Source organism: Pseudonaja textilis, chromosome 7, assembly GCF_049901715.1.
Source record: "Pseudonaja textilis isolate UNSWEBS1 chromosome 7, rPseTex1.2, whole genome shotgun sequence".
NCBI classification, from domain to species: Eukaryota; Metazoa; Chordata; class Lepidosauria; order Squamata; family Elapidae; genus Pseudonaja; species Pseudonaja textilis.
Window position 1 is genome coordinate 32,452,796 of NC_141996.1, and position 14,396 is coordinate 32,467,191.

Genomic DNA, 14,396 nt, shown 5'->3' on the forward strand with positions numbered 1-14,396 from the left:
AGCCACGCACACCCTTCCAGGCCTCCTTTTTCGCTGCTGAAGGGCTTTATGAAGGCTTCATTAAGTGCTTTGCCAATAAGAAAGCGGCAGTGGGCAAAGTATCAGACAGGCGGAGAGGAGACAGATCTTCATAATGTAAGTGACCCGGTGCAGCAGGATAGTGGGGGGAGCAATTGCAGGGACCGCAGGGATGGGAGAATGAGGTATCTCAATGGGTCGAGGAAGGCCTTGGGTGGTCTGAAGCAGGTGACCTATTCCATTGCTAGGTGCCACATGGCCTTCCCCACTCCGAGATATCTTATGTGTACTTAACAAACCATGCATTTGATTAGTGAATGTGTGGGCGAACAGAGGGAGTACTTGCTTTCAAGTTACATAATTCGCTCCTACAAATGCTCAGGTTATGAATGGAATGGGCAGGCTCCATTACATTCGTAACTCAACAACTACATGTATAAGTGACAAGCTGAAATTTTTCAAGAGCCTTTTTCAATTCTGAACCATTTTGTGTCTCCATATTCTATTCTTACAGTGGCTTCCTGATCCGGGTACAGTGACTCACATTTTACACAGAATGAGATGCATCAGACAAGGGGACTCACTCCTTGGTACCATATCTTCTATATCTTTGAGCTGATCCATAAAGTTTTTTTGTTAGGGAAACTAGGTGTTTTCAAAAGGAAGGGAAGGGAAGAAGGAAGGAAGATTCCTGATTCTTCCTGCCAGCTTCCCACAAGGAAACTCAATGGGGAAGCTGGAAGGAAGTTAGAGGTCATTCCCACTGTTCTTTTTTTTCATACCCATGGTCAGTCTGTTTCTCTGTTTGGGCAATGAAATACCTAAAATGTAGGTATTTATTATATTTGTCTAATATATACTGTGAGTGAATAAAAAATGGCCAGGTTTAGTGGTAATAAGCTGTACCTAATGTATTTTGTAATATTGCAGCACTTGCAATAATGAAAAAGGGTGGGGCAGAGCCAGGGTTTTCAGTTTATCTTAGCTTGTAGATAAGATATTTGTTTGTGCACTTGCTTATTACTTAATTTATTTTAAATTCGTTAAATTAATGATTCAGAACATTTGATCTCATAAGACTACAAACATGTCAGTTGAAGTTTTCATGAAATTTCATGTTCAAATTGTTGTCCCTTAGTGTAAAAAATGTTTCTTGCTGGTTTCAAAAATATACAATCAGTTTGGAATGTGTTTCTGAAGGATCTTCAATATTTTTTTTGTTAACTTCACACCTTTAAATTTTTAGAGTTGACAGTTCCCATCATTCCTGGTAATTGAATGTACAGGATCATGCTGATGGAAACTGTAACTGAAACCAGAAGGTGAGTGGAAGGTTGCCTCCTCTGTTAATTCATGTCCTTGTTTTGACATAGATCTCTGGATGAAGCAAAACTTAGTTCCAAAATTTATTTTTCTTTATCTGTATAATGGAAGACAATCTCCATCAAAACCACAGTGCATTGAAGAACTACCCAAATAAGCAATCCTAATGCTGATGGTTCAGTAGCCCATTAAACAGCTTGTGATCTCAACATTAAATCCATAGTTTTTAAACGTTATTACAAAATTTTAATAATAATTTGCAATGTATACAGGCTTTTGCAGACCCACTACTGTTGGTTAAATGTTTATATGTGCTCCCCAAACACTTCATTCCCATAAACAAACAGAAGCAATTTAAAAATGTCTGTTTTGACCTCCAAGTGGTGATTTCCCCAACAAACAGAGCTGCTTTGTTTTTGAATGACCCATTAAAAAATGCATTTAATGAGAAGCATGACTAGGCATGGATTGCTCAACCTTTTATGCCTAATGCTCTCTAGAGAGCTTTTTAAAACCACAGTTTTTGGCAAGGCAGAACCTCAAGCACTAAGAGGCTCAGTTAGAGACATGACTCACAAATGAATGTGTGTGTCTATGTATGTGAGTGTGTGGGGGGTGGGGTCGGGGGTGGGAATGTGGGATGTGTGTTTGTGTCTGTGTGTAGTGAAAAATCAAGGAATGTGCTCTCCTTGTGTGAAATTATGCTGCGTAAAATACAAATCATGTTCACCATATTCTTGCCTCTATTTTTTCCCTCAGTTTATAAGACGTACAAAGGAAATATACATGCTCACTGCCTTCCTGCTGTAGACATTAGAAACACACACATACACTTTATGTGGCTATTCAGAGAGGGAAAGTCAATTGATATTCTGAAGTACCAGGCTACAAGATCACTTTCCAGTCCAGGGTCTCTGAAATTAATGACTTACTCTACCATTCTGATATGGCAAAGATTCAAAACTAATCTGATGCTTCACACTCTCAGTATTTGCTGTTTCACATCCTTAGTTCTGAAGTGGACTCTGAGGCCAAAGTATGCACTGATAATAATAGCTCACTACATTAGACCCACATACTTTATTATTACCCTTTAAAAATAATTATGGCAGGATATTTCATTAATAGAGATAAAAAACAGAGAAGAAATTAGTTTGGGATTTTCTAAATAGAGAACTGGAATGTATCTGCTTTAAATTCATGCAGTTAAAGAATTGGGAATGACCTTGGAGATTATTTCATCCAACTCTTTCTTCCAAGCAAATTCTTTTTAAAAAGGGCTCTTTGAGGACCTTTGGTGAAGTGTACATAACCATTGCATGTGGCAGTGTTTTCCAGTGGCTAATAATTCATAGAGTCTGGTACAGTGGTGGGGTTCAAATGTTTTTACTACCGGTTCTGTGGGTGTGGCTTGGTTGGCATGGCAGGGAAAAGATACTGTAAAATCTCTACCCAGAGGTGGTATTTGCCAGTTCTCCGACTACTCAAAATTTCTGCTACCGGTTCTCCAGAACTAGTCAGAACCTGCTAAATACCACCTCTGGGAAGAAATAGGATGTTGGTCTTCAGAAAACAAAATAGCTCACTATTTTAAAGGGGTGGGAGGAACAATCTGGTCTAGTAGTTCCTCCTAATATTTAGCCTGAACTGCCTTGGATTTTAACCCAGTGGTTCTGCAAGCCCACTGGTAACCTTTTTATCAATATTTCCATGTGTAACTTTCTCTATCCATTTTCCCACTCTCAGTAAACTTTCCACCAATAAGCAGAAATGCAGCAACCTTTTTCTGATTTTTCAGTAGGACAAAACATTTATGGTCCCTTATATCCTTTTCATCTGGTTCTACTATTTTCTGGAACACTTTAAATGTGCATAATTGTGGAAGATAGAGTGATAATGATATCCAGTTGCACCTCAAAGAATTGGTTTATGGTTCAATTAGGAGCACCAGCTAAAGTTCAGCCGAAGGGTTTTTGTATTGCTTGTTTTTGCTTGTTTTATACTTTGCATCCAGTGTATCCAGTATATATGGCTTGGCTTTTTATTTATTTCTGCCATACAGATAATACAGGTGGTCCTCGACTTACAATCACAATTGAGCTTAAAATGCCTGTTGTTAAGTGAGACATTTGTTAAGTGAGTTCTGCCCCATTTTACATCCTTTCTTGCCATAATTGTTAAGTGAATCACTGCAGTTGTTAAGTTAATAACACAGTTGTTAAGTGAATCTGGCTTCCCCATTGACTTTGCTCATCAAAAGGTCACAGAAAGTAATTACATTACCCTGGGACACTGCAAGTGTCATAAATGTGAGTCAGCTACTAAGCATTTGAATTTTGATCATGTGACCAAGGGGATTCTGCAATGGTCGTAAGTGTAAAAAAGAGTCATAAGTCACTTTTTTCAGCGCCAACTTTGAACAGTCACTAAACAAAGTGTTGTAAGTTGAGAACTACCTGTATTGGTCTGCAAAGCTTTACTAAATCTGTTGTTTAATACATGGTTCACTGGTCATCTTAAATATGTATACTGCTAAATGTTTTAATGGCCCATTGAGTGAATCGGTCAATTGTCAGAAACTGCAGCGATACTTTTCCATACTAGCTGAGTACCAAAACAAATCTTAAATTTATTGTAGAAGATGTAAGAATTTGTTTCTGGAAACTGAAACAATTCTTGGCTATTGCTCTTTTTTTTAAAGAATATTACATCAAAAGTGACAAAGCTTTTTTTTTCCAGAAACAGCTCTTTTTAACCATCCAGAACTGTCTGGCATGAGGGGATAAAAAGACTGACACCACTGGCACAAGAAGGAGATTTTTTTTGCATGGGACATATTGTTCTTCTTTGGCAGACATGGACAAGACAGAATGTTATCCAGCAACATAAGGTAGTATCCGCACATTACTATAGTAAAATAAAAATTGGTCAATCTTGGTAGAATGTGCCAAAATATCTCTTATGTATTAAAATCATCTTAGGTATCCAGACTCACATATTGTCTAGATGTGGAATTGTTGAGAGGCTTAGTATTCAGTGATCATTATTGGAAGTGAAACATTATTTTGGCATAAATTTAATAAATAAATAAATAAATAAATAACTAAATGGGCTGTTTCAATGGTTTTTCAGAGATATCATAATCCAGTGACCCCATTAGTGAATCACTTAAGATAAAACATTGGTTCAGCCACAGCTTGTCAAAATGTATCCCGGAAGATCAAGATTAAGTGACTCAGCTAGTTCCTTTCTCTCGTTTTCCTACGAAACAGACAGTCAAGGACAGAAGCTTGCAATAACTTTTATACTCATTTGAACTGCCTGAATCTCCTGATGTCCATCCTTCCAAAGTCAGTAAAATGAGGACCCAGATTGTTGGGAGCAATATGCTGACACTGTAAACTGCCCAGAGAGTACTGTAAAAGACTGGGACAATATATAAGCGCTATTACTATTGCTAATGTAATATAATTATTATCTATGTTTAGCAGCATCATTTAATGAAACCAACACTGATGGAAGAAATCCCACCTTGAAAATATCTTTTTAATTAGTTGATCAAGTCTATTCATATATTCAGATGAGCACATGGAGAGCTTCATGCATAGTAATGGATGTTGGTATTTCCTTATTTCTGTTCATCTATTTAGCTGAACATCTTAATATGTTGAAGCATATTCATGATTGCTTTAATGCACATATACCCCTCTTCACAATTCAGAACTCTACAGTATAAAATATATCCTTGTTCAAGATTAGGATGAAATGCATGAAGAGGTTGCTTTCCTGTCTATTTTTGACATTATTTTATTATTCTATTATATTCCTTTGCACTTGCTGCCTTTCCTAATATTATCATTCTGAGTAATCTTTTAATGTATTTTAATTGCTTCTTTGTTTTTGTAAAAGAAATTGTGTATTTGTCCTTACAAATAGATTGGTTTAATCTAAAGAATTAAGCATAACACAAAGGATAAAATAAAAACATACCTTGCAGAATTTATTCTCCTATCATTCTCTTCCTGTATTTTCTGAGAACTGATGACTCAAACAATGATTCTACCATGACATACATCCAGAAATACAAGTAAAATCCTATATTTAGGGTTGCTTTCAGAAAAAGGCCAGGAATTTATGGCAGTTGATGAAAAGCAAGAAACATGTTCTTTTAAATGCTAGGAATATGATTGTAATAATTAGTTCATTTAATTTGATAAGTTTGTAAGATTTATAAGACACATTATAATTGTCATGATAAAATCCCTCTTATAATCTAAATCCACCCAAAAAGACATATGTGAATATGTACACAATTGTGTACATATTTTATAATTGCTTTCCTAATTGCAGGATTGTGCATAAAGATTTGATTTGGAAGTCTTTACCTCTTTCCAAATAAATGTTTCTGGGCCTGTTAAAAAATCATGGGCATTGGACTTTAATTGAAGGAGTGAAAAAATTTCAAATTAGTAAATCATATTATCTAACCTAGGGTTAAAGCAACATGTGAGTTTGTGAAGCTGGACTGAGTAATTGTTCCTGTCAGTGGGATCGCCCTAGCAATTTCATTCTGGCTGAGGTAATATCAACAATATTAGCTAATACTTGTTATTTGTTTTTAAATATTTTAATAATTTGTAAATCCACCCAGCTGGGAGTCAAGTGATATACAAATTTAATAGTGTGATAAATTTAATTACATACTGATCTGATGTCCAAGATTATTTTTATTTAGTCTTTGAATTGTTTTCACAGGAACCAGAGCTTGGAAAACAAAGCTATATACAGAGTTTTTATAGAATTGGGTTTCATAAAATTAATAAACAATAATTCCCAAACCAGACAGCCTCTCTTCTACCTTTTCTTCGAAAAGAACAAAGCTCTATCTTCTCCTGCTTCCTTTTCTCCTTCCCTTTCTTGTGACTGTAACTTTACTTTGGGTTGTAATTCTATTTTTATTGTTTTAAAAAGTATTTATCTTTTATGGTTTTATTGCTTTTAATGTTGCAAGCCGTCCAGTTGTTACAAAGCAAGATGGATGGCAAACAAATAATAAAATAAATAAATAAAATTAATTAATTAAAATAATTGAAACAAAAAATAACTGGGTATCTAGAGCATCACAAAAACAATAGAATACAATTGTCTATACCAATGTTTATTCCAAAGAAAGAGCTACCACAATTATTATTTAAAGATGCCAATACTGTAACATTAATTATAGGCACCAACTCATTAAATCAAACCAACTAATGTGCAACACAACTGCAGTTATAACTCAATACTTGGGGTACAACATCGCTACCAGGCCTTGAGCCATTCAGAACCAGGCCTCAGAAGAGGTGGGCACACTGCTTGCATAAATGGAGTTGCACATGCGCATTTGCCTGCTGCTTATGCGGAACCATCCTTTTTTCCCCCTCCCCTGCCAGGTCACATAGCCAGAAAGGTTGGAGAATTCTGGTCTAGTTCAAGACAAGTTCAGTCCACTTGACCAGAAAGGAAACTGCAAAAAATCATCTAATGGACAGGATGATTTTTGAAAATTGCAAGAGATGGAAGGCCACCTTTAATGTAGCTTGGGTGGATTATAAGAAGGCATATCTCTCTGCCACATTATTAAATAATCAAATAACAGAAGTCAATAAAAACATCCGGACCTTTGTATAAAGTTCAATGGCATAGTGGAAGACAGAGTTGCTGATTAATGATGATTGCCTGGGAGAGGTTAATTTCAAGACAGGAGTCTTTCAAGGAGACTCATTCTTACTACTACTGTTTGTTATTGCAAACAGTTGCATTTACCACAATTCATTGCAGCTGCTCCCAAAATAGCACTTGGTGCCAAGACAGCACCATGTACCTTTGTGTGGAATTTTTGCATCCCAAAGATATCTATAAAAAAAATAAGTGTCTGGGCTGTGATAGCAAGTGAGGAGGAGCACATGGGACCCAGAAGCGTGGGAAGCAGGCCCAAGGCCAGTGGGGATCCAGTGGGATAGGAAATAGCTGAAACCCTGTGGGCATCCAATGAGACAGGAAGCAGAGCACAGGTTTGAGCTGGGGTGGTGTTGCTGTGTGAGCCTAGGCCCAGGCTAGGTCTCTCAGATCCTCTCTACTCCTGAGGCAGCCTATGCTCCACTTAACAATTCTCATGTTGCATATAACTACAATGAGGAGGGCAGGGATTAGGGTAATTCAGCAAGTTGATCACATGAGGTCATCACTTAATGACTGTCATGACTTCTGACCATAATATCAAGTTCCATTACAGTTGTAATGGAATTAAGGTCCATATACAGGTCAAGAACCATAAGGAAGGCTGAGCGCCAAAGAATTGAAGTCTTTGAATTATGGTGCTGGAGAAGACTCCTCCAAGTCCCTTGGACTGCAAGGCAATCAAACTGGTCAGTCCTAGATGAGATCAACCCTGACAGCTCTTTAGAAGGCCAGATCCTGAAGATGAAACTCAAATACTTTGGACACCTAATGAGAAGGAAGGACTCACTGGAGAAGAGCCTAATGCTGGGACCGATTGAGGGCAAAAGAAGAAGGGGTCAACAGAAAATGAGGTGGCTGGATGAAGTCACTGAAGCAGTCATCTTGAGCTTAAAGGGTCTGCGGGGGATGGTAGAGGACAGGAAGGCTTGGTCCATGGGGTCATGATGGGTCAGACATGGCTTCGTGACTAACAACAACACAGGTCAAGGATTACCTATCTATACATAATTGTATTCATCTGAAAGCTGATTGACAACTACTCAATGTAAAACAACACACACACACATTCAATAATACAGAGACAGCATTTCTCACCATATGCAAACACACCAATTTTCTCAGTAAATTCAGGAAGCAGTTTAAAAGTTTCAGTAACTGATTTGACAGACAGTGCTGTCAAAAAAAACAAAAGGGATTAACACAGACATCAGATTAATGTAGTGAGTCATCACTGTACAAAATTTGCACTCTTAGAATGAGGTTACATGACTCCATTGTTAATTCTTCTCATTGTGTAGGTGTTTTACATGGGAACCAGATGTGAGATCCCATGGATGCCGCAATGCCTAGGGCAGGCCATAAGGAAAATGCTTTAAATGAAATGTGATTCTGTATGTTTGTCTGTTGGACATGCATGTTAAGATTAAAATAAATTTACTGTTACTTACCTCTATAAACAAACTGCCTCAACATGTTTTTTTTGGCCATACCTACAATGGCTCAACATTCGATCATGAATCCTGTTCTCAGAATATTAATAGATATACAATATGTTCAAAATATATACTGTACATGTGATACAAACAGCCCCTTCCAAAACTCATAAAAGAATCATAAAGTGAACACATGGCTCCTCTAATAAAAATATATTGGAAATATTAGTCTTAAGATTGCAACATAACATAGCAAGGAATGTATATAAGAGGGTGGATCTGTGCATCTGCACCTGAAGGATTGCCAAGAATTTATTCAGATTAATTTGTACATTAGTAGGATTCTTTATAGGCTCATCAGCACAGAACAATAGCAAAATAGCAAAATCTATATCGTACAGAGGCAGCTCCACCTAACTGTACATCCATTGGTGTTACTCCTAAATTTATACTGTAACAGCAAAACAGAGTTCAACTGGTAGAAACACTGATGATAATGATGCACTGTAATAATTGTAATGCACCAAACTAGTTGGGGGATCAGCATGAAAGTGAAGAATGTTTGTATGACAGTAAGAGTTTCATGGTCTTTCAAAGAATATAAAATGCATCAACAATTAAAATTTGAAAATATTTGAAAGTATTGGAATATTATGCATACACATGTACATACTAAGTCTATTTAGTCTAAATATGTGCTCAGGGAGGGGCTGAACCTACTGAAGTTTACAATCCTGCCACAACTGTGACCCATCTTGAAAACAGATCTTCATTGCAAATAGGTCAAAAGGGGAATAACTAATGTAAAACAACTAATTGCATCGTACTGAACCAAAATTATGGAGAGGAAAATACTGCTTTCTTCTGAATGCTGGCTCTGTGACATTTTTTTTCCTGTGCTTTCAAGTCAGTTTTTGACCCCCAGCAATTGCCTAGACAATTCCTTACTGTTTTTAGCCAGGTTTTTCAGAAGTGCTGTGCCATTGTCTCTTTCCTAGGGCTGTAAGACAGCGGTCATGCAGCTAGCTTTGTGCTGAAGCTGGAACAAGAATTTATAGTATCCCAATGTCTAGTCTGCTGCCTTTAATGAATTGATATATATTGCAGTGAGTTAAACCATTCCATTGGAAGTAGCTTCTAAAATAATTGGGGTGAGTTCACTGGTGCAAACTGTATAAATCCCAAACTCTAATAAAGCTGGGTTGCTGATAATGTGGAGAGCAGTATTCATCTCCCTGCAAATACAAGTATCTTGATCTCTTGATGAAAAAGTGACAACTGAAGTAAGTGTGCAATCCTAACCCATTCTTTGCAAAGCAATTTTCCATCAGTTCAGAATAATTTCTCACCAGGAATTAACTTGTAACATAATCAGCAGAAATGGAATAACAACAACTATGGAACAGGACAAAACTAACAGCAGCCATCTGGATGGGTACAATTTATCAGCCATCTGTCAGGGTTTCTTTAATTTGGATTCCTACTCAGAGAGAAGGGTTGAATTGTTGACCTGAGCTGCCTTTCCAACACTATGATACAAAATATACTTTCATTCTTTCTTTTTCTTCCCCATCTTAAAAGGATTTCTGTACTCTCATATGTTGCAACAAAGAATTTATACTGCTGTAGTTTCCTTTAATTTAAATCTAAAACAAAGAATAAGAATTCTTGTTAATACTATGATGACTGAACACATTTGTAATGAAGTGGCAACTGATTATTGTAGTGCCTGAAAAATAATAATCTCTGTTTACATACAAATGAATTGGAAAACATTTTATTTATAATTACTTTTAGTAGATTATATTAGTAAATTTTGTGATGACCCGGGGCATAGGACAAAGGCAACACAATTAGATAATCAGTAGGAGTCCTTTTATTAGCTCCAACTTTGCCCCCAATGTCTGGGCTGGAGAAAAACTCTCCCAGGAACTGCCTTTGGCTGCAGAGAATCAAGTCCAAAATGTGGTCAACAAAAACTGCAACTATAAGTCCAATCAAGGCAAGATGAGGTAATTAGTCTGTCAGGGCAAGAGAAGGAATTCCAGAGGTGAAGGAATGGCAGTAACTTAACCTGGTTGGAAGGATGCCAGGAACGTAGATAACCAAAGTCAACACTAGATGTTTGTTCCCAGCAGACACTGCTTTCAGCTTGCAACTCTTTTAAACTCTCATTCCCTGGTGTGGTTTATGAAGGGAATCAGGGCCCTTTCCTCCCCTGTAAGCTATGCAACCCACATTGCTCTCTTCTCCGTTCCTCCCTGCATGCCTTAGGACAGTGGTGGCTAACCTTTTTGGGTTCCTGTGCCAAAAATTGTGCATGCGGTGGCACTTGCGCACTTGCGTGCCAGCACTCAGAAGGCAATATGTGCCCCCCCCCCATTCCCTCTGTGCATGCACACGCAATCCCGCAACATCACCCCCATTACCTGCACTGTGCCTCACAGTTGATTTTGGATGGTTTAAGACCTGTTTTGGCCTCCCAGAGGCTTGAAAAAAGTATCTGCAGGCCAAATAGGCCCGTTTCATCACTTCTGACAAAACGGGCCTATTTGGCCTGTAGAGGCTTTTTTCAAGCCCCTGGGAGGTTGAAAAAGGCCTCAAACCAGCTGAAAATCATCTGTGAGGTGCACACATGTGCAGTGAGATAAGTTTGCCTGCGGCTCGCGTGCCAGCACAAATGGCTGTGTGCCACCTGTGCATGCATGCCATAGGTTCGTCATCATGGCCCTAGGATGAAGAGTGGGTGAGCCTGGGTCTTCTTCTGAACTCCCTCTCCCTTGTTCTACCTCTTCCCTGCTCTGCCCAGCTGGACTTTGCCCTTCCCCAGTTTCTTCCACAGCCAACAGAGCTACACTCCCTGTCAGCTGTTCGTCTTCCTCTGATTCAGACTCTGACAGAGGCATGGCAAATATTTACAAAACTTTACAAATAATATACCCAGTTTATGCATGAAAGAGATTTTTCAAATCAAAGGCAGCTAAGAAGAAAATGATAAAAACCATGATGGTGCTTAATTTACAAAAAGATTACAGTCCTGGTTTTGCTGAGGCTATTTTAATGATATTTTATATCTGCAGCTTCACATGCTCCAAAGTCACCTTTCTGACTTGGAATCTGAAGCACTGCACAACTTGCTCTTAATAAATTTAGATTATCTTTGTCTTCTTTTCAGGAAAGTAGATTTAGAGACACTCTGATTTTTTCAATCTCTTTTCTTAGGTACTCAGATCATGCTTATTTGGATATTTTGGGAAAATTCTCCAAATCTGTTTGCTGTAAATACATTTTGCCTTCCCAATATGTGCCAGCAGGGAATCTCTGCTGAATTTCAACATCTTACAAGTAGCAGAAGGTAAGAATTCTATGCAGGAAGAAAACCAAAGGCACAGGTATAGAACAGGCAATACTTGGATCAACAGTAGTATCTGTGAGAGGAATCTTGGTGTCCTAGTAACCGTCACTTAAGTTTGAACCAGCAATGTTCTGCAACTGTCAAAAAAGCCAATGCAATCCTAGACTGCATCAACAGATGGATAGATCATACGGACTAATAGTACTGCACTATAGTGCATTAGTGAGGCTACATTTAGAATATTGCCTCTAGTTTTAGTTTTGGTCACCATGATACAAAAACGATACTGAGACCCTAGAAAGAGTGCAGAGAAGAACAACAAGATGATAAAGGGTCTGGAGGTTAAATCATAACAAACTAAGCAGTGGTGGGATTCAGATTTTTTTACTACCAGATCTGTGGGTATGGCTTGGTGGGCATGACAGGGGAAGGATACTGTAAAATCTCCAGTTAGAGGTGGTATTTGCTGATTTTCTGAATTGCTCAAAATTTCTGCTACCGGTTCTCCAGAACTGGTCAGAATCTGCTGAATACCATCTCTGGCACTAAATATGTCTAACCTAACAAATTTAAACTTAAATCTCTAGAGTGAAGCTGCAGAGAAAGTTGTCAGTTGATCATGATGCTGCATGAGAAAATCTATTTGCAGGTAAAATGTGTTGCTGATGGAAGGCTCTCTGGCTCCATTTCCATTCTGAAGGGTGCTAATTCCAGATTTATTGTTGCTTTCCCCTCCCCCAGTCTAGTATAAAAACCTGCAAAACAAAACTAGTTCTTTTATTAACTATTGTGTTAATTGCCATTGTCAGCAGAACATCAATAGCACACAAAAACAACAGAGCATTACTTAGGGATTTGCTTTCAGTTCTCCACTATGTTGGAATATCAGTTGTGACCTCTCAGTTTGTGCCAGAAGACTTAAAATGCTATAATTAGTTTTGCTAGAAGTAGCATCAATAATTTTGTTCAGCTGCATCAAGCTGTTTAGAGGGGAAGGGGAAAGAGAGGAATTGTTTCTATAAAGACTTGATTGCACTTGAAGCAATTTGTTAAAAATGTAAAGAAACTTGAGATCTTTCTCAGTATCATCACTGTACACCTAATGCATTTCTTCATTTAAAGCTTGATTTCACAGTGCTGAGGGTTTGTATGAGAATTTGCTATTTAAAATGTTGGAGTAAGCTAGTCTTTTGGGTGTAATCCTTGTTCAGTTCATCTTTACTGATTTCTCTATTTAGAGAAAAAAGATATAATCAGGAATTTAGTCTATTGTGGCCTTTCAACTGAATCTCTGATATGCTTTGCCCTTTATAGAAAAGGTTATAAAAGTCTTTTATTTATATTTGCAGAGAGATGGATTTAAAGACTGAGCAATCGTAATATAGACTAATAAACAATCCTCTAAAATTTTCACATTGTATTTATTTCTCACCGGAGAAACTTTACACAAATAAGGGTTGATATCTTCATAAGATTGTTTTTTGAAATGAACTTTTATTAACTATATCAATCCTGCATCTATTTGATTCTCTTTTTTAATTCTGATTGTAAATAAATAAATATTGATCTGATACATGTGTGTGTGTGTGTGTGTGTGTGTGTGTGTGTGTCTGTGTGTGTGTGTGTGTGTGTGCAAATTTTGTTTAGGTATGCATCAGAGGTGGTATTCAGCAGGTTCCGACCAGTTCTGGAGAACCGGTAGTAGAAATTTTGAGTAGTTCAGAGAACTGGCCAATACCACCTCTGACTGGCCCTGCCCCCATCTATTCCCTGCCTCCTGACTCCCAGCTGATCAGCTGGGTCTTCTTCGGTTGCCCTGCACAGGAGAACGGAGCTGGAAAGTAGGTTAGTGAGGTGGGGAAAGAATGGGGATTTTATAGTATCCTTCCCCTACCATGCCCACCAAGCCACACCCACAGAACCGGTAGTAAAAATGTTTGAATCCCATCACTGGTATGCATGTATTTAGCACTTGATTTGTACTCTATTTTCCAACCAGTCAGGTTCCCCAAAATTCCTAACACAGTACCATAAAATGGTTAAAACCGCTCACTAATGAGACTATAACACATACTATCACCCCTAGTTCTAAAGTAATGAAAAAATGGGAATGTATTGCCAAAATTGCTAGCAGTATAATAGAGATACAAGTATTTTGTCCTGTACTTTCTACTATATAGAATCTTTAGTATCATAATATTCACCTCCACTTAAAGCAATCAGGTGGATGGATGACTTTTATTTAAATTATTTATCACTGTAGACCTCCCCCAATGTCTTGTAAAAAGAGCAAAATTTGGTCTGCAGTTTGCCAGTGTTATGCTGCACAAAGAAAAGAACAAAGCACAGGAAAATAAAAATTAATGAACTCCCTTTTTACAACTGTATATTATTATATTTTTATTGATTTCACAAAAGGTTATTTAGCTTTATCTTTTATTATTCAAAGCAGTGTAATGAATCTTTGACATGATACTATAATGTTAGAAACTTTATTGACTGACATTTTGAGTTTTATTTTGTTTAAAAAAATCTAAAAACATGGT

At 37.6% G+C, this 14,396-nt stretch overlaps 1 long non-coding RNA gene across 1 annotated transcript; it reads left to right on the plus strand.

Annotated features, from left to right (window-relative positions):
- The first annotated feature begins 349 nt into the window (after window positions 1-349).
- Window positions 350-5,916, plus strand: LOC148125298 (uncharacterized). Its single transcript, XR_015744316.1, has 4 exons — window positions 350-608; window positions 1,265-1,340; window positions 4,081-4,231; window positions 5,834-5,916. It is a non-coding gene; the product is annotated as an uncharacterized LOC148125298 (long non-coding RNA).
- The last annotated feature ends 8,480 nt before the right edge of the window (window positions 5,917-14,396 follow it).